Genomic DNA, 23,188 nt, shown 5'->3' on the forward strand with positions numbered 1-23,188 from the left:
CTCCTATCAACGTGTTTGAGAACTTACACTATTGACTGAGTATATTTTTTCCAGGTATAATAAATTGGTCACTGACAATCTACTTGAAGGTTTTTTGCAAGCCTCTTTATTCCTCTGAATATCTTTTCAACAAAGTCTCCTTGGAAACTTTGTAATATTTTCAATCCCGCAAATATGTTAAAATCACAGAACTATAGTTATAAGTTGAAAAAAAGGTGTCTATAATTCCTAACTTGAAAAGATATCAGCCTGTCAAGCTATCTATAAAACTGTGACAATAATTAGTTGGTGGACCCATTTCTCTTGGACAGAAATTTGATTCTCACAATAAGTTTATATTTCACAGCTGCAGAAATCTGGTTAAAAGTGATTTACATCATCCTTTGTGCTTTCCCAAGGTCATACTCATGTGGAATTTACTGATCTGTTATCTAACAGTTCAGTCAATGGTCTCTCTAGTTCTCCAAATATGAAACTTGAAAATAAGGCAATGTTTATATGAATTAGCATATTCAGATATATGTGAAGATTTCATAATAGATCCTTAGTGTAACTTCATGACCAGTTATCACTGACAGTTCTAAGATTCTGCCATCTGTGGTACAAAGAAACAATATCCACCAAAGTTTTCTAAAAAATCCAATTTTATGTAAGTTGTCATAGTGCCATACCTAATAAACAACTGACTAAAAATCAACCATCTAAAATATCTTGAGTTTCTCCTGACATCCTACAATTTCTGACACCTATTTCTTCCATACATAATGACCTTTAAAAAGTACACTTTTTTTCTTTTCAAAACTAATTGCAAATATCTTTACCTTAGGGTAAGAAATATTTATCAGAATTGTTTAGTTCTCCAAAGCCTAATGCAATGTCTAGACAAGCAGATGTTAGCTTCCAAAGATATTATTGAACAACAGTGATATCAGAATGGACTCCTAAAGATGCCTTCTTACTGCCCACCTTCATCCTGCCTTATGTACATCACTTTAGTGCAACAAAATTCTCATTGCTGGTGTAGTTATTTATAGTTCTCTTTTGGTGGTAAACAACCTCTGCTATCACAGACGTTATAGAGAAGTGATTTCTTTTTTTTAATGTGGCATGTTAGTGATTTTTAAAAGTGATGCCCTGGCTCACTTTTAGTGACACCACCTTTATCCTTCAAGCTCTTGCTCTACAGGTTTAGTCCTGGGGCCTCCACATCCCACTGGGCACCCTGCTTAGAGTTTCTCATTTATGAGATTATTTTTAAAGATAAATCCATAAAACTTGATATTTGATTGAATGAAGGTAACTCAAGGAAAAGGAAGATTTTAAGAATGGTGCCCAAATTTCTGGTATAAGAAACTGGATAAATTGTGACACCATTTACTGAGGGAGTTACCTGCAGATGGTAAGAGATTTGTACACGTGGGGGAAAAGGGAGGTGAGAGGAAAGCCCAAAATATGTTGATTCCCAGTTTTTGAAAACTCATGAGTTTACAGTAATTATGAGATATTGAAATGGAAAACTGACAAAAGGATTTGAAAGGTAATAGTCCTAGGTTGTTTGAGTTCATTACATCTGCCTTTGATGAAATACTGCACAGTACCAGACCGCATATGGCAGAGGGAAATATGAAGTTATATTTTCTTTTTGGACTTGCTTATAATCATTTTATATTTACCTCAATGGTGGACTCATATAACCAGTTATGGGAATTAAAGTATATTATTTTCTCTTCAGTCATTTGCTTGACCAAAGAGAAAATAATCTCGATCCACTTTTCCTCTACCAGCTTCCTTTAATGGAAGCTAAAAATGTCAGTGATTTTTCACCTCACCTCAGATATTTGACTGAATTCTGATGAATAAAAATCAGGGGCCTTCTAAAATAAAATTTAACTTTGGGGCCTTAATAAATGTGACAAACAAGGTAATAATAAACTGGAGAGCTATACTCCCCCATTCTGCCATCCATGACTTTGACTTTGACATTAGAAAATGGAGCAGTCACCTTATGCACATGTGGGTAAAAACAGGAAAATGAAAAATCAACAAGCTAAGGTGAGTAGAGCAAAGGTACTCATCATCATCATCATCTAGCTAAATTCTCTATTATTTCATTAAGTTCTGGGGTCTTTAAATCTGACTTTCTTAAGAAACATAAATGCATTTAAACCAATGTTAGTTTGTTTCCCTGATATTTATAGCTGAAGGAATTCCTAATGTGAACAGAATTTAACTATCAATAAAAAAAATCCTGTGGTGAAATTAATTTCATGTTACCATTGTATAAATTTTAATTGAATAAAATTCTATAGGAAAACACTATCAATTTTAGATTATACACAGCATTGCCAAAATATAATTTTTCATAGTAATATTTTGTAATCCTTTGACTTAGCACATAACTTGATATAATGTTGTTAAAATGACAGTTTTCAAATATACTTTGACAGTAATTATTATCAGATATGTGATCCATTTACATAACTACTTCTTGTAAGACCAAAGTAAGTAAATAATGAATTCCTTGCTCCATAAAATAAAGTATAACTAAGAATACATAAAAATATAATGGTAATAAAATTTTAAAAGATCTTAAAATTTATAACTTTGTACATATATTTGTTTCTTATTAAAAAGAAATATATTTCCAGATTAAGATGATTCAGTGGATTTATGATTTAATAAATGATTCTTCTTTACCACATGTAAGGGATAAAATCTACAAAGAAAGCACTATGAATATATAACTGTGCTCACATACAAGGAAGATATATTTTTATTTATCTATCTATCTTTTTTTTTTTTTAACCAGAATTGAACCAGGCTAAAGACATGTACCTGCCATTCTCCAGAACTGGAACTTGCAGCAGGTGTGGTCTCTCTGTGGAGTTCGTCATGGATTCAAAAGTGGTTTCGATCCAGAGACTGGCCTGAGCTCAATGGGCTATATGGGGCTGGGGCATCCCTTTTTACTCAATGATTTTTTTACTTAGAATAAATTCCTACAATTGAGTCAAAGTATATAATTCATTTAGTAAATTTCTCCATACTAGTCTCCAGAAGGTTATGAGATTTACATTAAATAATGCATCTAAACAATTCAGGATATAGTTTCATTTATAATAATAAGTGAATTATCATTCCATGTGAAATGTCCATTTTAAAATTATGGAGTAGTAAGCCGGCCCTGTGTCGCCCTTAAGAAGCGTCTTTTCAGAGGTTCGGCTCACACTGATATAGGGGCTGGAGAGGGAGTCAGATTTTGGCATGGAGCATTTGGAAAGTAAGACACAGTTTGGTCCCCACATTGAGCTTGCTGAAACTGGCTTCCTAGCAGCATAGGCTGGAATAGACTATTGGTAACCTCTGGGTTGGTATACTGGGTTATCTTTGGGAAATGCAAGTGTTTACCTCCCCGGGATGTAGCCACCAGGGTGGTGTAAGCAACAAAGAAGCTGTGTGGCTGACAGGGTCTTGTTGCTCCAGCCAGGTGTCAGACCTGTGCCTCTGGGGTGGGAGAGCCGAGGTAGGGACACTGGTCCACCAGAGTCCTCCCGGCTCCACATAATATCAAACAGTGAAAGCTCTCCCAGAGATCTCCACCTCAACACTAAGACCCAGCTCCACTCAACGACCAGCAGGCTACAGTGCTGTACACCCTATGTGAAACAACCAGCAAGACAGGAACACAGCCCCACCCATTAACAGAGAGGCTGCCTAAAATAATAATAAGGTCACAGACACACCAAAACACACCACCAGAAGTGGTCCTGCCCACCAGAAAGACAAGATCCAACCTCATCCACCAGAAGAAAGGCACTAGACCCCTCCACCAGGAAGCCTACACAACCCACTGAACCAACCTCAGCCACTGGGGGCAGAAACCAAAAACAACGGGAATTAGGAACCTGCAGCCTGTGAAAAGGAAACTCCAAACACCGTAAGTTAAGCAAAATGAGAAGACAGAGAAACACACAGCACATGAAGGAGCAAGGTAAAAACCCACCAGACCAAACAAATGAAGAGGAAATAGGCAGTCTACCTGAAAAAGAATTCAGAGTAATGATAGTAAAGATGATCCAAAATCTTGGAAATAGAATGGAGAAAATACAAGAAATGTTTAACAAGGAGCCAGAAGAACTGAAGAGTAAACAAACAATGATGAACAACACAATAAATGAAATGAAAAATTCTCTAGAAGGAATCAATAGCAGAATACCTGAGGCAGAAGAACGGATAAGTGACCTGGAAGATAATTTAATGGAAAAAACTACTGCAGAGCAGAATAAAGGAAAAAGAATGAAAAGAATTGAGGACAGTATTAGAGACCACTAGGACAACATTAAATGCACCAACATTCAAATTATCAGGGTCCTAGAAGAAGAAGAGAAAAAGAAGGGGACTGAGAAAATATTTGAAGGGATTAGAGTTGAAAACTTCCCTGATATGGGAAAGGAAATAGTCAGTCAAGTCCAGGAAGTGCAGAGAGTCTCATACAGGATAAATCGAAGGAGAAACACACCAAGACACATATTAATCAAACTATCAAAATTTAAATACAAGGAAAAATTAAAAGCAGCAAGGGAAAAACAACAAATGACATACAAGGGAATCCCCATAAGGTTAACAGCAGTTCTTTCAGCAGAAACTCTGTAAGCCAGAAGGGAGTGGCAGGACATATCTGAAGTGATGAATGGGTAAAACCTACAACCAAGATTACTCTATGCAGCAAGGATTTCATTCAGATTCTACAGAGAAATTAAAACCTTTACAGGCAAGCAAAAGCTAAGAGAATTCAGCACCACCAAACCAGCTTTACAACAAATGCTAAAGGCACTTCTCCAGGTACGAAACACAAGAGAAGAAAATGACCTACAATAACAAACTAAAACAATTAAGAAAATCGTAATAGGAATGTACATATTGATAATTACCTTAAATGTAAATGGATTAAGTGCTCCAACCAAAAGACATAGACTGGCTGAATGGATACAAAAACAAAACCCATGTATATGCTACCTACAAGAGACCCACTTCAGACCTAGGGAGGCATACAGACTGAAAGTGAGGGGATGGAAAAATATTTTCCATTCAAAAGGAAATCAAAAGTAAGCTGGAGTAGCAATTCTCATATCAGAAAAAATAGACTTTAAGATAAAGACTATTACAAGAGGCAAAGAAGGACACTACATAATGATTGAGGGATCCATCCTAGAAGAAGATACAACAATTGTAAATATTCATGCACCCATCGTAGGAGCACCTCAATACATAAGGCAAATCCTAACAGCCATAAAAGGGGAAATCAACAACAACACAATCATAGTAGGGGACTTTAACACCCCACTTTCACCAATGGACAGATCATCCAAAATGAAAATAAATAAGGAAACACAGGCTTTAAAAGACACATTAGACCAGATGGAATTAATTCATATTTACAGGACATTCCATCCAAAAACAACAGAATACACTTTCTTCTCAAGTGTTCATGAAACATTCTCCAGGATAGATCATATCTTGGGTGAAAAATCCAGCCTTGGTAAATTTAAGAAAATTGAAATCATATCAAGTATCCTTTCCAACCAAATGCTATGAGACTAGATATAAATTACAGGAAAAAAATCTGTAAAAAATACAAACACATGGAGGCTAAACAATACACTACTTAATAACCAAGAGATCACTGAAGAAATCAAAGAGGAAATTTAAAAATGCCTAGAAACAAATGACAATGAAAACATGATGATCCAATACCTATGAGATGCAGCAAAAGCAGTTCCAAGAGGGAAGTTTATACCAATACAATCCTACCTCAAGAAACAAAGAAAATCTCAAATAAACAACCTAACTTACACCTAAAGCAATTAGAGAAAGAAGAACAAAAAAAATCCCAAAGTTAGCAGAAGGAAAGAAATCATAAAGATCAGATCAGAAATAAATGAAATGAAGGAACAATACCAACGATCAATAAAACTAAAAGCTGGTTTGTTGAGAAGATAAACAAAATTGATAAACCATTAGCCTGACTCATCAGGAAAAAAAGGGAGAAGACTCAAATCAATAGAACTAGAAAAGAAAAAGGAGAAGTAACAACTGACACTGCAGAAATAAAAAGGTTCATGAGAGATTACTACAAGCAACACTATGCCAATAAAATGGACAACCTGGAAGAAATGGACAAATTCTTAGAAAAGCACAACGTTCTGAGACTGAACAAGGAAGAAACAGAAAATATAAACAAACCAATCACAAGCACTGAAATTGAGACTGTGATTAGAAATCTTGCAACAAATAAAAGCCCAGGACCAGATGGATTCACAGGCGAATTCTATCAAACATTTAGAGAAGAGCTAACACCTATCCTTCTCAAACTCTTCCAAAATATTGCAGAGGGAGGAACACTTCCAAACACATTCTATGAGGCCACCATCACCCTGATACCAAAACCAGACAAAGATGTCACAAAGTAAGAAAACCACAGGCCAATATCACTGATGAACATAGATGCAACAATCCTCAACAAAATACTAGCAAACAGAATCCAACAGCACATTATAAGGATCATACACCATGATCAAGTGGGGTTTATCCCAGGAATGCAAGGATTCTTCAATATACGCAAATCAATCAATGCGATACAACATATTAACAAATTGAAGGAGAAAAACCATATGATCATCTCAATACATTCAGAAACAGCTTTCTACAAAATTCAACACCCATTTATGATAAAAACCCTCCAGAAAGTTGGCATAGAGAGAACATACCTCAACATAATAAAGGCATATATGACAAACCTACAGCCAACATTGTTCTCAAAGATGAAAAAATGAAACCATTTCCACTAAGATCAGGAACAAGACAAAGTTGTCCACTCTCACCACTATTATGAAACACAGTTTTAGAAGTTTTATCCACAGCAATCGGAGAAGAAAAAGAAATAAAAGAGATCCAAATATGAAAAGAAGAAGTAAAGCTGTCACTGTTTGCAGATGACATATTTGCAGATGACATGTTACTATACATAGAGAATCCTGAAGATGCCACCAGAAAACTATTAGAGCTAATCAATGAATTGTGTAAAGTAGCAGGATACAAAATTAATGCACAGAAATCTCTTGCATTCCTATACACCAATGATGAAGAAACTGAAAGAGAAGTTAAGGAAACACTCCCATTTACCACTGAAACAAAAAGAATAAAATACCTAGGAATAAACCTACCTAGGGAGACAAAAGACCTGTATGCAGAAAAGTATAGGACACTGATGAAAGAAATTAAAGATGATACCAACAGATGGAGAGATATACCATGTTTTTGGATTGGAAGAATCAATATTGTGAAAATGACTATACTATCCAAAAGCAATCCATAGATTCAATGCAATCCCTATCAAACTACAAATGGCATTTTCCACAAAACTAGAACAAAAAATTTCACAATTTATATGGAAACACAAAAGATCCTGAATAGCCAAAGCAATCTTGAGAAAGAAAAATGGAGCTGGACGAATCAGGCTCCCTGACTTCACACTATACTACAAAGGTACAGTAATCAAGACAATATGGTCCTGGCACAAAAACAGAAATATAGATCAATGGAACAGGATGGAAAGCCCAGAGATAAACTCACACACATATGGTCATCTTATCTTTGATAAAGGAGGTGAGATTATACAATGGAGAGAGGGCAGCCTCTTCAATAAGTGGTGCTGGGAAAACTGGACAGGTACATGTAAAAGAATGAAATTAGAACATTCCCTAACACCATACACAAAAATAAACTCAAAATTGATTAAAGACCTAAATGTAAGGCCAGACACTATAAAACTCTTAGAGGAAAACATAGGCAGAACACTCTATGACATAAATCACAGCAAGATCCTTTTTGACCCAACTCCTACAGAAATGGAAATAAAAACAAAAATAAACTAATGGACCTAATGAAACTTCAAAGCTTTTGCACAGTAAAGGAAACCATAAACAAGACCAAAAGACAACCCTCAGAATGGGAGAAAATATTTGCAAATGAAGCAACTGACAAAGGATTAATCTCCAAAATTTACAAGCAGCTCATGCAGTTCAATATCAAAAAAAACAACAACCCAATCCAAAAATGGGCAGAAGACCTAAACAGACATTTCTCCAAAGAAGATACACAGATTGTCAACAAACATGAAAGAATGCTCAACATCACTAATCATTAGAGAAATGCAAATCAAATCTACAATGAGGTATCACCTCACACCATGGTCAGAATGGCCATCATCAAAAATCTACAAACAATAAATGCTGGAGAGGGTGTGGAGAAAAGGGAACCCTCTTGCACTGTTGGTGGGAATGTAAATTGATACACCCACTGTTGAGAACAGTATGGAGGTTCCTTACAAAACTAAAAATAGAACTACCATACGACCCAGCAATTCCACTACTGGGCACATACCAAGAGAAAACCATAATTGAAAAAGAGTCATGTACCACAATGTTCATTGCAGCTCTATTTACAATAGCCAGGACATGGAAGCAACCTAAGGTCCATCAACAGATGAATGGATAATGAAGATGTGGCACATACATACAATGGAATATTACTCAACCATAAAAAGAAACGAAATTGAGTTTTTTGTAGCGAGGTGGATGGACCTAGAGTCTGTCATACAGAATGAAGTAAGTCAGAAAGAGAAAAACAAATACCGTATGCTAACACATACGTATGGAATGTAAAAAAAAAGAAAAAACGGTTCTGAAGAACGTAGTGGCAGGACAGGAATAAAGACGCAGATGTAGACAATGGACTTGAGGACACGGGGAGGGGGAAGGGTAAGCCGGGACGAAGTGAGAGAGTGTCATGGGCTTATATATACTACCAAATGTTAAATAGATAGCTAGTGGGAAGCAGCCGCATAGCACAAGGAGATCAGCTTGGTGTTTTGTGACCACCTAGGGGGGGTCGGATAGGAATGGTGGGAAGGATACGCAAGAGGGAGGCGATATGGGGAATTATGTATATGTATAGCTGATTCGGTTTGTTATAAAGCAGAAACTAACACACCACTGTAAAGTAACTATACTCCAATAAACATGTTAAAATATAAATAAATAAATAATACAATAAAATTATGGAGCTATTAATGAAATAACTTTAAATGGTGATCAGCATATCTCATCATGGTCATCAACAAATCAGGTTATCACGTAAATTAAAATCTTTGGTTATGGTCTTCCAGTTCCCACCAAGATGATACATTTCTATTCCTTAAGTTTTACACTCTCACAGATAAAAATCCTTATACATAACAAAATAAACAAGCATTAGAAATCTCAGAAAGGTGGAAAGAAGATAGACTACCTAGGGACATCAGGACTTAGGGAATGATATGATGATAGTTCTGTGGATTTCTTTATTGTCTCCCATATATACCAGACTGATCTCTACAGAGACTTCTAACCCGAACTGCCAACAAGCACAGACAAAAATTCCCAGCAAAGCCAGCTTCCCCAGTCAAAGAATCTGCAGGTGAGTGGCCTAACAGAACATAAATCTTCAGTGAAACATCAGTGGAAGCATTTCCCTCCCCTATGATGTCAAATGGGTCCATATTAGTTGCTCATCTTCCACCTCACTCCCAGACCCCATCCCACAGATTCAGGTGGTGCATCCTGATTCTCAGACCGGGCGGTGTTGTCAGGACCCCGTGGCAAGATAAGCTTCCATCCCCTTTTGATTTAACCAGACAGTGCTCTGATTAGCCAGCCTGGGTAGTGTCAGAGTCAGCAGGGAACAGTAGCAGAAAGATTCAACAAGGCGATGCCAATTGGGGTTAGCACTCCAATGTCAAGATTCAACAAGGCGATGCCAATTGGGGTTAGCACTCCAATGTCCCCCTATCTCTTGCATTAGCAGAGTGGAGAGTTAGACCTCCACAACCACTTGGCAGGAAAAAGACTGAACCAGGCAGTAGGAGGCAGGGTACTTGGTGCTTGTCTCCTCCGCACAGTGTCAGCAGGGTTCAGTAGAGCATTGAGCCTTCACCCTCATTAAGAATCAACGAGATTGAGCAAGTGAGGTGGATATGAGGCTAACTGGTGACTGACTTCCCTTCTTCTGGTTTTGGTGATGCTCAGCAGGGAGCTGAGCGTCCACATCTACCCGGAGTCCATAGCAAGGAATCATGTGAGCTAGTTGTCAATCAGCTTCTCCTTCCGTCTATACCGATGTCTGAGGAACCCAGTGGGCTTCCCCATCTCCTGTCAGCAGTACTCGGGTATTGGCTGACACGCCCCCTCCCCCCAACTAAGCATCAGTCCTTCACTTTCTACAGCAAGCTACCAGCAAGGACCAGATAGGGAGACTGAACTTTCACACCACCAAAGGGAAATGTTTAAGAGAATGAAAACATATAGCATCAATACATTTGTAAAGAAATCTTATCAATTTGAATGTATATTTGTAAAGATTCAGCAGTTATTAGCTATTATTTTAAGTCCGGCAATTCCAATTTAAAATTCAATTTTAAAAAAGCACAAATACATTTAAGTTACCACTCTACTAAGCTGACATACAGGATTGGAAAATCAATTTCTGTATTTATAAACTTAAATTATTTGCTATAACAAAATTTTTACATGATTGGAATTTCTGTTAGTCCAATCACTGAAGTTCTTAAAAACCAAATCAATGCTATTACAATGAAAAATGCAGTTCTAAATGCTTGAAGGTATTTATTTACCTAAGTTTGAAACTGGTGCTAATTATGAATCAAAGATCCTTAAAAGTGATTTTTCAAATTTGCAGTACAGAATAAACAGAGCTTAAAAGAATAAGGAGGAATCAAATGTTCATATTTCTAAGTAAACTATTAACTGAATGGAAAGATGATTAGTCTTAATTTAAACCAAGGTCAACATATTCTGACACTGTAGGAAGTGTGTCCAGTGAGTCTTTCTAACTTCACTCTCCCTGTTGGCAGACAGTATACATTCTGAGAGGCAGAATTTATTCCCAGATTGCATCTGAGTAGTTTGATATGCCCAGAAATCTCCTTAAGTTCTAATGAATCAAGGAAAAGCACCACAAGTACATGTGCATGTTCTTCAATGTTATCCTTCAAATTCTGTCTAATGTTTGCCAGTCCCTCCTCCAAAGTATAAAATCTAATCCTGTGTCTCATTTGTACATAATAACATTTCTGTTGATAAGAAAACATTAGCAGCTACAATCTATTAAGCCAGACACGCAATATCCCTTTACATTTATTATATCTTTTTTTAATATTTAAAACAACAATGTATGGTACGTATTAAGAGACCATTTTATTGACATAGAAGGAAGTAGGTGTATAGAGTAAATAAATTAAATTCACATTTCTGGTATTGGTGAAGCTAAGTTTCAAACCCAAGTTACTTTCATTACTAAAATCTCTGTCCTTATTTACCACATAGCAACTACGTATCCTTTTCAGTCTTGTGATGTATAGGTATGTGTTCTGCAGTTAGTGATAATTCCCAGTTATACAGCAAATGTTCAACTTTTTTCTTTAAATTCCATTTCAGTGAAAGACCTAGCTAGTCTATTTTAAAATTTCTGAAATCAAGACTTCAATCCTCCCTTAAACACCAGAAGGATGCCAGTCTAAAGATCTTCTCTAACACAATTACTTTTATCCCAGGGTCAAATCTCCACCGGGGCTGGCCTCTCTCCCTCATTTTCCCTTTCACCAGTAAACGATTCATTTAGACTTTGCTCTTAGAGAGTTAAAATGGCAATGAAGTCATTATATCCATATTAGAGCCATCTTCTCTGGGAATTTGGTCTAAGCATTTGTAGACAATGACTCATTTAGGGCATAAAGACTATGCCCAGGGACTTTTAACCCAGAATTAGATATTGTCTGTAAAGTAGACCATTAAAGGCAAACAATTCAAAAAGCCAGAATTCTGTCTGCTTTTGTATGTAAAGAAATATAGATACAATTAAGCACTTTGGATGATCTTGAATTTCTTTTGTATTGACCTCGAAACTTTTAAAGAAACTAATAAAAAATAAGATGTAAAGATAAAGGAATGATGTAAGCCCTGCTTCATAGATTTTTTTTTAAGTAAAAAGGACACAAAAAGTAACTAAATCTTGTAATTAAAAAAATTCAGTAATGAAGAAATCTAAAAAATTAGATCAGAATGATTACCATACCTCCTTTTCTAATTCTTATATAATTCTACCTTTAAATATTACCTAAAAACAAACAAAACAAGGGAACCCAACTCTGTGGTTAGAAACAAATGAGACCCTATAAAGAAAATTTATATTTTTTTGTTTATTCATAACCATGATGTTCAGATTCAACTTATATTGTTTTATGTGTCAAAAATCATACTTTCTCCTAATGCAAAATTTAAGTTATATTTCACTTCATACATCAGAAATAAATTATAAAATAAAATAACTTTATCATAAACTATATTAATAAATAAAAATAAAAGCAATTTAATTTGTTCTTTATAAAGGAAGTATATATAGCCTACAAAATGAAAGGTCATTCTTACCATTATTTTTGTACCAAATATCTGTTCTCTTAAACTTTGAAACCCTCTTCTTTCCAGGGTGCAATAAAAAAAATCAATATATTTCTTGTCATAATCTTTCCTTTTTTTGAATTAATGTCTTCATCAGGAAATTGCTTTTTCAGTTATGGAAGGGAGAAAGAAGTGAGAGTGAGAAAGAGAATGAGAGAATTTTAAAAGTGTGAAATGTGGCCCATGCATCTCTCCCATAATTGGAATTAGGAATATGTATGTGAAAATAGTTAATGTATGTGTGTGTCCATAGGTACATCAAGGTACATCAATGAGAATTTCAGTATACCACACATAGTGGGCAGATACTAAAATCTTTCAGAGGTGGATAAAAGTCACATTAAGTGGAATTTGAATGAGAATGCTATGATATCCGGCTTCTCAACAGTAGCAATTGATCTTAAGAAACTTCTTAACTCTTCACATTTCTGATGTTTGTTTGTTTTTTTAATTTTCAACTTACGCAGTTTGATTGCCAAGCTATGAAGGTGGAACCAGGTAACTTTTTTTCTTTCTGTTTTTCCTTTTCCACTAGTGGAAGATGCGCATTGACAAAATAACATAGGAATAAAAGGAAATGGTATGCGTTAAACAAGTGGTGGGGAAGAGACGTACAACATTAGAATTATGTGCCATGTCTAGACAGCAATCAATAGAGACTGAGGAGAATGGTGAAGGGCTGGATGCATGGGAGGATGCCAGGAAAAATAAAATGGAATTAAGCGATTTTCTTAAGTGTCTTAAGATTGGAAAAGTTGTCATTAGGCATTTCACAGCTCTACTGAGCACTTGAAAAATTAATAATAAAGTGTGAAAATTAAGAAGGTGATCATTAAGTCTATGAAATGCAAAAAAATGTAAAAATTTAGTGTACAAATGATACAAATTTAGTTTATCATTTTAATTTCAGAATGAAAAATAATGTAAACCCATTTAACCAAATAATGTGTTGTATCACTCTGAGGAAAGTGAAGAAAGGAAAGTGAGGGTAGGGTAGTAAAAATCCTCAAATTCCACAGAATAAATCAATCGACACTGCCATATGAACATACTATACCACATTATGCAGCCATAAATATCAGAAGAAATATCCACCTTCAAATTGTTAAAAGTCAGTGTATCTTAGGAGTGGTAATGAGATCCAGACAGGAGACTGCAGTTATTATTACTGTTATTTTTATTATTAATACTATTATTAAATTGCATATATATTTGATATATTTCAATCTACGTAAATATATTAATTTTATAAAGATATTTAAACATTTTTAAAGAAATAAAACAAGGGTCCTAATATAAGATATGGCATTTCTGAAGAAATTTGGTATAAGAATAGTTTGGGACTGTTTTTGGAATGAATGATAATATGTGATTATTCTGCATATCCTTAAGCTGATTTCAGTATTCTTAATTAATATTGCTGTTGACATTATAAATCCTTATTTAAAACTAAAGCAAAAAGAAAAATACATCTATGCATTCTGGGAGGCGAGGATATTATAATAACTATAAGCTCGTCCTTTTTCCTTTTCCAGTGCCTGTGCCCTGGAATAAGGAATAAACCCAGGGGGAAAAAAGAAGGAAAAGGGGGAAAAAAAGAATAACATGAACTTTGTGGAAATGAAGAGTGCCATGTCTCAAATGACGACCAAACCAAAATACAACAGGGCCAGCAATTCCAGGCACACCCCAACACAGGAGACTTTTTATATATACCTAGCTTTCCTGAGGTTACTGGTCCTAAGGAGACCAATCCATCTCAACTGGTGAATTCTACCTTATATTTAGTAATCATCATCTTACTCACCACTAGACAAAAGCATGTAAATTGAGTAAAATTGTGTAAGACTTCATTATAAGGAGTATTTTTTGGTAAGGGTCTATCCCCTTACGTCTTTTTTTTTTAATTCCCCAAATTTACTTTTTCTTATAATTTCATTTATAATAATTAACATTTTTATCTCCCCATTTTTAGAGCACAATGTGGTTTAAAACTTTAAATGAAAAAGGTGGAATTATTTCCATCGGTTGCTTAAGTACTTTTATCTCACTGTCACCGAGGTGTTATTCCTAAATTCTCTACTAGCATTTGAAAGTCAGTGTATAACACATTGTACAAAATACTTAAACTTGGAAATCAAAAATACACATACTTTAATTTTCAGCTCTTAAAAGACAGCTTTCTTTTTTTTATTACTATCCTCCTTTGCCTAGATATTCTTACATTTAACTCAAAGTATATGGTGAACTTCATCCATTGATAAATTTCTATGCTGGATATTGCAGGGACAAATGTATCAATAAGACTTTAGTCAGATTGTCATCAATATGCTTTGTTTAAGATAAGAAAAGCATGAACTGCATACATGGAGATTAAATACTATTAATAAATGTTCTTTGTCATATTTAAACGGTTGAGAAATTTTGAGTTGTTTTATCTATATCCATCTCTTTATACTTTTCTATATATCAATTAACTTGCATAATTTCAAAGAGTAAAGAAAAAGAAGAACGTAAATAGAACCATGTAGCAAGTAGGACAAGGTTGTGTGTTATAATTCTTGAGAGAAGCAAGTATAAATGAGCACAGGCAGTCAAGTATAACTGACTACACTGTTTAAATTTAAATGTGCAAGGAGAGACTACTGTGTGGTAAATTCGACCACTGAATAGCAAGTTGACTAAAAAAATTAGTTTGGAAAGCAAAAGGTGAGCCACTAAAAGGTTGTGAGGAATAAAATGTTGTGACTGAAATTTCATTTTGTTTTTGCCTCAAGACTGATATCCTTTGGTATTATAACTAGAAAATTAATCCAATCTTTCTAAAGAACAAAAAAGACAATAGACTAAATAGATTTAGACTTTTCTCCTCACCAGCGTAGGGTGCCTTCAGATCTTAAATCTTATAATACAGCATGAAATTGAGTGCCATAGATATCCAGCTGATCAAATTATGTACAGCCTTTTTACCAAACCCTACCACATGTAGTCCATCTACTTGGCTGGGATTAGTAGTTTCTTCTCCAGATCCCACTAAAACTATAGACTATGAACCACACCACACTAGATAGTAGCAAAACTTCTCTTTCCTAGTTCATCTATCAATAATCCTCTACCTTAAGAATCTCACAGATAATACTCTGTGTTCTCTCCACCACATTCTGCTTCTACGGTCTATCTTGATATCAACACTGGCATCCACTTCTTCCCAGAAGGCCCTAATTTTATTTGGATAATATATATTATGTGGATTACTGCAGTACCTCCTAAGTTTTCTCCTTGATTCCATATTTACCCATTTCAAACTATTCTACACATTATCACCAGATTGCTGCTAATAACACCTGATAATATTATCATCATCATTATAATGATACTATCCACTATGTAAGTGGACTCTATGTCCTATGCCCTGTTTTATGTTTTTTTCATACATATTTACTCATTTTTTTCATCATAGTAAGCTTTGTGTTAAGTACTATTATGAGATCCATTTTAAATATGAAGAGAGAAACATACATATATAAATTGTATACATATATAATAAATTGCACATACTATATATATTCCATTAAAATACAGAGTAGATCTAAGTAGTAACATTACAGAAAATAAATAATAATTCAAATGTATCTGAAAAAGAGATTCAAAACAGTGTTTAATCTTTCAGTAATGTTTGGTGAGGTGTGGCGCAGTTCAAAGCATCAAGAAGCCATTACTTCAATGGTTTTGAGACTTCTTTTTTGAGATTATTGTACATGCCTACAGGGTAATTTTCCACATGTTTAACCTTTTTGTCCTTTGAATTTTTATCCTTTGAAGCTATCACTTGGTGCCAAGTCTTATATATAAGGTAAGAAATTTATCGATTTAGGTATTATGAGGACTAAGTCAAACAATAAAATCAAGTTTAATTATAATGGACTCTCTCTCTCTTCCTCCCTTCCTTTCTCCTTCTCCTCCCTCACCCTGTTTTATACATAAATGGGTTTTGACCATAATTATGATAATGATAATTAAAGCAAATGATATTTGGGCACTAAACGACTTTTTATTTTTTAATCTAGTATAGCAGTATGAACTCTAGAGTCATTCAGACTATGTTCAAGTCCAGATTCTGACAATTACCAGCCGTGTGACCATAATTAAGGTACTTAATATTTTTGATGTTCACTTTTTTCATTCACTAGACTGGGATATTACACATAGAGACATTGACTGCAAGGACTGTATATAGCAGAGTTCATAATGCCTGGTCATCTTACACAGCCAAAATTATTTAGCCTCGTTGAGGTCAGATACAGAGACTACATGCTTTCTGTGTAGGATTCATAGTTACACAGGAATTATCACTGGAAATCAATCCTTTACTCAAGAGAAAAGCTAAAGTTGCACAGGTTTTTAAATTTTTTTTAATTTCTTTAATTTTTCCTTTTTGAAAGAGTCTCTTTCATAAAGCAAATAAAACCAAACTGATATAGCAGTTATCAGAATAACTAGACCCAACTGTGGGCCTGTTAAATTCAGAGGAATAACGTGTTTTTTGAAAAAATAATCTTGAGCTATCTAGGTACATTGAATCAAATATGTGCCATCTTCCACTATTTCCTTGAAGATCACAAATCCAAAGCAAGATACACATTCATAGATTGTCAATTCAAAGTTAATATGGCATTCAAAAGGCTTTAGAGCTATCTTATTGCTTTCTCATCTTCTTGTGGCTTCTTGAACGCATACCTATAGTTCTGATTTTAGCCTTCCCCCAAAAGTAGCATTACTACCTGTAGTACTGGCCTAGTCTCATTTATTTGTTTGGATACTTCCTCATATCTCCTGTTATTAAATTACTTCATTTTATTATTTTCAATGAGACGTCAATAACTGATAGCATTTTCTAGTTTGTGAGGCTTAGAAATTGCAATCACCAAACCTGGATTATAGTTTTTATTTATGGGAGTTTTAACATGTCTTAATGTTTTAACACCTCGCATATAGAAAACATGACTTCTCTGCATAGCAAAAGAAATGATTAAAAAATGAAAAGGCAACATACAGAATGGGAGAAAATATTTGCAAAATGGGTATCTGGTAAGGAAATATTCAAAATATGCAAGAAACTCAAACAATTCACAGCAAAAACAAACAAGCAAACAAATAATCCAATTTTAAAATGGGCAAAAAACCTGAATAGATATTTTTATAAAGAAGATACTCAAAGGTCAACAGGAACATGAAAAGGTGCTCAACATCACTAATCATTAGGAGAATGCAAATCAAACCCACAATGAGTTATTACCTCACATATTTTAGAATGGTTATTATCAAAAAGACAAGAGATAGCAAGTGTTGCTGAGAATGTGGAAAAAAGGGTACTCTTGAACAATGTTGGTGGGCATGTAAATTAGTGCAGCCATTATGAAAAACAATATGGAGTTTCCTCAAAAAATTAGAACTATCATATGATCCAACAATTCTACTTCTAGGTATATAGCTAAAGGAAATTAAATCACTATGTTGAAGAGATATCTGTACTCCCATGTTCACTACTAGTCAAGACATGGAAACAATGTGGGTGTCCATCATGGATGAGTAGATAAAGAAAATGTAACATACGTACCATACACAATGGAATATTATTCAGCCATAGAAAACAAGAAGGAAACCCTGCCAGTGGCCACAACATGTATAAACCCTGAGGGCATTATGTGAAGTAAAATAAGTCAGACAGAGAAAGACAAATCCCATATGATCTCACTTATATGTGGAATTTAAAAAAATACAAGCTCTTAGGAAGAAAACACATAGGTGTTTGCTAGAGACAAGGAGTGGGGAGTAGGGATAGTGGGCAAAGATGTTCAAAAGTTACAAACTTCCAGTTATAAGATAAATAAGTTATGTGGATTTATACACAGTATGGAGACTATTGTTAATAATAATGTACTGTATATGTGAAAGTTGTTAAGATAATAGTTCTCATCACAAGAGAAAATAATTTTAACTATGTGAGGTGGTGATGTTAACTAAACAAATTGTGGTAATGATTTTGCAATAAATACATATCAAATCATTATGTTGTACACCTGAAACTTATAAAATGTTATATGTCGATTATATCTCAATAAAACTGAGAGAAAAAAAGACATAAAAGATTTTTTTAAATGACTTCATCAAAATGTTAGATCAGTTCTGCTGAATTCTTCATTATTTTCTCTGAGTTGCAATTACTGAGTGGATTTATTTTTTATACCTCACTTAATGTTCATTTAAGATGCATTACTAGATCAAAGACAAATATAGAGAAGTTGAAGAGACAGATAATACTTTTAAGATGTTTCTGAGTCTCACTGATTTTTTTTAAAGTGAGTATAAATGATACAAACAGGAAGAACAACTTCTTTGGTGACTCACACCATTACCTCATTGATGAGAATGTCACCACAGTCAAGACAACAGTTATGCTTTTTCAGTTGCAGAATGATGTCTTCTCACATAATGCCTTTTAAATTGTCAAGCCTCCATGATGCATTTTGGAAATGTTATCATTAATGGAAAAGAGAGGGTTCAGATCAGAATAATGCAGAGGTGAAGCATCGGACTTGTTTCTAATGAAATTTTACTCATCACCTGTCAAGGCAAGACATTTCAAATTGGAGCATTTAGTGGGAAACCAGAAAAATTATAAGATTCTGGTCTTAAACATCACTTTCTAACGTTGCAATTTTTAAATCTGTAATTGTTAGTGCATGAATGTGCTCAGTAGTGGGAATTTTAATAACTCACTGACAACCAACATTGATTAATAGGTATCTCTAATTATTTATGAAAATCTTTCTGTAAATAATAGTTCTCAATATTTTGTATAAAAAGTATTAATAAGTAATATATTTCAAAGTGGAGAAGTCTTTTCACCATACCTGAGATCAATTTAGCAAATTTCATTAGACCATTGGTAGCAGAGATGACCAGTCACCTATCCAACCTCCAGTCTTCCTTTCCTCTTTTCTAACAGAAGCCCTGTATTATTGAGGGTTACACTGAACCCAGTAAACAACTATGTTTTGTAATATCTCTCACAGTTGTCCCATCCATGTGACTAGGTGTTTAAGCCTGTGTTTATGGAATGAAAGATATGAGAATAAAGATTACTACTGGCATTTTTCTATTCCCATGTTTGTTACATTTTATTTTTAAAAACCCACATGATAGCAAGAACTCCAGAAACTTTATATCCTGAAATGAACAAATGTTATGTGGCATTATTTACAGCATAAAAAAAAAAAAAAAAGCCCATGTCTTAATATCCTCAGCATCATCACATCTCTAGACTATCAATATCCAGAATTTTTACCACTTAATATAAAATAAATCTTTATGTGGGTTTTGACACTGTAATTTGGGGTTTTCAAACTTAAGAAACCAAATCTAATCCTAATGTATATATGTATATTTTAGAAGATATTCAATCTGAGAAATCAAATAAGTCCTTCTATATGAGCACATAAACTGATTCTCCCCAAAATGGAGATTCTAAAATGAAATATTTATTCTTAATAACATTCCAGAAAGCATTAAATATAAGAAAAGGGAGGAAAAGGTCAGAATAAAGATGCTATGAAATTTCTGGTTTCCAGTAAAAAGGAGCTACATTATTCAGGAGAAAAAAAACCTCTCTAATGAAATGTAAAAATGCTTAAAAAATTTGTTTAAAAAAATTGAACATACTATGAAGATGAAAAGATATTAAGGGAATATTTAGCCAAAGATGAGATAAACTAAACACAGATACTTGAATGAAGCATTTACAACTTTTGCTTTCAATGCATTTGCCATTACTGACAACTTTAAATTCATTTTGATAGCCTCATCAATGCAAGGGGATTAGAAAACAAATTATAGAACCTTTCAAGGTATGGAAATATAATAAAGCACTCTCCTTCAAAACTGAAATGAGAACATAAAGTTCTACAAACTCAGAGACAGATAGACCAGATGCAAAACAGCTGTTTTGAGGAATTTTCCCCACATATTCCCATCAGAGCATGGCTCATGTTACCTTAAAATCTGAACTTAGATTCAAATAATCCTAATTTTCTAAGAGGAGCAAAAGCAAATATTCTCTGAATGAAAATATATACATGTTAGGATTCATATTATTTCTAAAAAATATTTCATAATAACTAATACATTGTTAAAGGTAACCTGACATATAAGAGTGTAAGTTAAAGTAAACCATCACAAAAACAAACAACAGAATATCTGTAACACTTCTGATACCATTCATTACAGAGTATAAAACAATTAGACTTACTATGCTTAAAAAACTAAAGTTTAAGTTTGAAATGTATGATTTGAAGGAATAAGAAACTATCAATAATGACACATAATATTTGGACAATCTCTAGAAATAAAATGCAAATAACAACAATTATAAACTTACTTTACATGTTTAACAGCAGATTAGATACAGCTAAATAAAGTATTAGTGAAACAGATGATTAAATATAACCTGGAATGTAGTAAGAGAGGGCAAGAAATAATAAAAGACAGAAAAATATATTTATTATAAGACTAATTAAACTCACAAAATGAAATATTAGATATTAATGAGTGAGCAGCAATACTTGTAGATATACTGGCTGACATTTTTTACATGACAAAGACATAAATTCAAATTAATATAAAATAAGATAACTTAAAAACATTACAGCAAAACTGCAGAAAAACAAGGAATAGGAGGAGATTTTTAAAGTAATCAGATGTGGAAGAAAAGACAGATTACCTTAAAAAGACTGGAAATTATGTGTACAGCTAAATTCTCAACAGTAACAATGACAGAAGAGTATAGAATGACATTAATTTCAAAAAGAAAAATGACCGCTATATCCAGACAAAATATTTTTTAAAATAAAGACAAGTTCAGTCCAAATAGAAGAAAAATAAGAATGAGAATGAGCACAAGAAACAAGAAGGAAAAGGAGGAGGACAGCAGAGGGAGAAGGAAGAAGAGAAAAAGAAAACAAAATTGAGAGAGTTGACCATGAATACACACTTACTAAAGTATTTAAAGTACTTCAGGCAGAACTAAAATTTTCTCAGATGTATGGTCTCAGAAGCAAGGCCTTTAAAAAGAAGTAGAAAACATAATTGATTATATATTAAAATCAATTTATAAAAAAATAATGTGCATACTTTAGGAAGAGAAACTAAACTGCACTGAGATGCTTATATTCATATGGAGAGCTAATGTTTTATTAATAGTACATTTGGAGAATATAATCAATAATGTAATTCATTGATAGCCATAAAATAATTAAAAGTGGATGTAATTTCCAAAACAGTAATAGGAAAACAAGGACTGGAATAAGAAAATAAATGCAGATTAAGGCAAAAAAGAAGAAAGGACAAAATTGAATGATAAATTGAATTCCTAAGATAAGTGTCATTATGTTAACATTATCTAATTACAAGACAAGGCTTGTCAAACTGAATTGGGGAAGAATGGAATTATAATCCATTATAAAAGATGCATTATAAGAACATTATAAGGATAAATTTAAAAGTATGGCTTTCAAATTCAAGCTAAAACAAAAAAATTTGAGAAAGCTAAATTAATATCAAATAAAATAGATTACTATAAATTGTTGCTTCATCATGAAGAGAGACAGAGACAGAAATAGACGGAGGGACAAAGAGACAGAAAGAGAGATCTTAGATATGTAAGGACAGAAAAGATTTTAAGAATATAATGAAAAAAAATTGGCTCAATGGCCATGTAAATAACGCTAATCTCAATGGAAGAATAAAGATTCTTTATAAGCAAACAACATAGTATTTACCTTAAGAATATTTAACTTAAGTTTCTAAACTTTTGAAAGAACTGACCATAAAGAATTCTCTAATCCAGATGTAAATAAGCTCAATATCAATAACAAAATAATAACTAGAAATACCTCATACTTTTGGAAAATAAGAAATGATTGTAATAACATATGGATCAATAAATAGCAATAAAAACTAGGATGTTTTAACTAATAATAGCATTGTATATTAAATATATGGTGTTATAGTAAACATATTATAATGTGTTGAACGCAGCTGAAGTACTTACAAAAATGAAGTAGTAATGATTATTTGAAGAAGGTAAAAAAAATCATCAATAAATGGAAAATTGAAAAATTAAAGAACTAATAATAATTAAAACAAAAATAACTAAAAATGAACATATATACATTGTACAAGATTAAGAAAACTAGAATCAGATTTTTTAAAACAAAAAAAATTGAAAGATTGATCAGAAAAGACAATGAGAAACACAAATAACTAATAACAGAAATTAGAAAGAAAAAAATACTAAAGCTATTACAGACAATGAAAAATTAATGAGGTGATTAAAATAAAATCAAGCAAATAAATATGTTTATGAATAATTTCTTAATCCTAGAAAATAACATAATTTGTGAGACTGGGCTCAAGCAAAAGTAGGATAGTTAATAGTCTTTTATATAATAATTAAAGGTGGTTCATCAACAGTAAAAATACCTCTCCAAAAAGAAATTTTCAGAATTTCCAGAGTGTTAGAAACCATTCATACCTAAACTGGGAGAAGGAAGTACATA

At 33.5% G+C, this 23,188-nt stretch overlaps 2 long non-coding RNA genes across 2 annotated transcripts in view; both read left to right on the top strand.

Moving 5' to 3' along the window:
• LOC309629843 overlaps nucleotides 1–23,188 on the top strand; it is an 864,222-nt gene that overhangs the window by 800,289 nt on the left and 40,745 nt on the right. The gene's annotated exons all lie outside the window — the stretch shown is intronic.
• Nucleotides 4,665–18,311, top strand: LOC309629844. The gene is made up of 2 exons (XR_014245265.1): nucleotides 4,665–9,804; nucleotides 9,850–18,311. It is a non-coding gene; the product is annotated as an uncharacterized lncRNA (long non-coding RNA).

Source organism: Balaenoptera borealis (genome assembly GCF_965194805.1).
Source record: "Balaenoptera borealis genome assembly, chromosome: 5".
NCBI lineage: Eukaryota > Metazoa > Chordata > Mammalia > Artiodactyla > Balaenopteridae > Balaenoptera > Balaenoptera borealis.